The sequence below is a fragment of the Condylura cristata genome, unplaced genomic scaffold (genome assembly GCF_000260355.1).
Source record: "Condylura cristata isolate star-nosed mole 26May11 unplaced genomic scaffold, ConCri1.0 scaffold00037, whole genome shotgun sequence".
NCBI classification, from domain to species: domain Eukaryota; kingdom Metazoa; phylum Chordata; class Mammalia; order Eulipotyphla; family Talpidae; genus Condylura; species Condylura cristata.
In genome coordinates, this window is record NW_004567138.1 from 4350598 (window position 1) to 4352580 (window position 1983).

Here is a 1983-nt window from a genome sequence, read left to right on the forward strand (position 1 = left end):
TTTTTTTTTTTTTTAAGATTTATTTGTGCATACAGAACTGGGGTGCAGTCCAGAGGTGTGGGGCGGGTGAGAGGATTCACCAGAGACAGAATGGGCACAGAACAGGCAGACTGCGAGGTGCACTGCTGAGGGGAGCAGTGGGTGAGACAGGAGAGGTCTGCTGTGCCATGTGGCTCAGCTCCTTGGCCGGGGATCAAACTCCATGCTGCAGTGGCTGCGGCTAACTTCATAGCTTCATAGAGCTGTGCCTTAACCTAGGGAGGGCCCTCATCTAGACTTTTATACATAAACTATTTCTTTTTCTTTCTTTTTTTACTTATTCTTCATTTAAGGAAACTAGCAAAGGTTTGAGTGGATATCTGTCCCACAGCCAACTTGGGCTTAAAATTAAATGTACGGTAAATAAATGTCTGCAAATTGGGGAGGGGAGAAGGAAAGACTTTTAAAAAGAAGTACTCCTTAAGGATGATGTTTATTGGAAAAATGTATTTGTAGACATTTTTCAATGTCACAAGTGGGGGGAGTGCTAGTGACATCTAGTGGGCAAAGGCTGGCTACTACAATGTGTGTTGTCATGCACAGGGCAATTGCCACCATGAGGATTAAATAACTGCCTGGTTCAAAACATCAATAGGGCTGAGACTGACATGCCCTGACCTAACACAGTGTGCTCCCGTTTCCTAGCACTCCACTAAAACTGCTCTCATAAACTCTAACACTGATCTCTAAATAGGCAATGGTGTCAATTTAATGGTGTAAGACCATCTTTTCTTTTTAAAGATTTACTTTTTGATGCATATAAGAACTGGGGTACATGCCAGAGACTGAGGGGTAAGAGGATTCATCAGAGACAGAATAGGGTACATAACAGGCAAATCTACTGAAATATGCAGCTGAGGGGAGCGGCGGGTGAGACACGAGAAGTCTGTTTTGCATTGTGGGTCAGCTCCCTGGCTGGGGATTGAACTCAGGCTGCAGATAGCTTCGTAGTGCTGTGACTTAACTCCTTGTGTCAGAAGGGATGCCTAGAGCTATCTTTCTTTTACCCTTCCATCCTTACACTTCCTTCTGTGCCAGCCACCATCTGCATGGCTACATGAAGAACACTGGTAGGCATGGTCTTACACCATTAAATTGACACCCTGTTCTCACTGACTGGATTTCTGACTCAAGTGAGGCCAGCTAATCCTCTTCCAGGGAATATGGAATTGAGAGAGAGAATGAAGATGAGTGAGGAAGGAACAGAGATTTGTGATTCTATTCAATTCCCAGACTGTCAAAGATCCCAGACTGTCAAAGAAGCCTGTCTGTATCCAAGCCTTTGGTTTCCAGGTGTCAATTTGTTATTGTCTAAACAATTTCCATTTTTCTCTTTTAAGTTACCTTGACTGTTTTTGTTATTTGCAATCATAGAGTCCTAGTTCATACATACATTGCCTTGATCATTTTGTACATGCAACATTTATCCTATCAACATAGTAGACACAGTAATATGTGCATTTAAGGATATACATACTAAGTAAAAAATATTTGTGAAAGGAATCAAGGAAGGAAGAAAAGGAGAATCATAAAGAGATAGTTAAAATAATAGGAGAAATAGGATCTTGGTGGTGCAGGGAGTTAAGTCTCAATACTATGAAGATATCAGAAACCACTGTAGGAGTTGATCCCCAGCCAGGGAGGTGACCCACATGGTGCAGCAGACCTCTCCTGTCTCACCCACTGCTCACCCTCAGCAGTGTATTTCAGTCAATCCAGTCTTCTGCTCCCCACTCTGTCTCTGGTGGGTCCTCTCACACATATATCCCCACCCTATATTATATGCATGAATAAATAAATCTTAAAAAAATTGAAGAAAGTCATAAAATGGATTAGATGGTCAGAAAGAAAGATAATAAGAATGGAATAACTCAGAATGGGATTGGGGCCAGGGTAGGTTTGCTGTTACCTAGTAAGAATTGGAAATATATATCAAAGTGACTC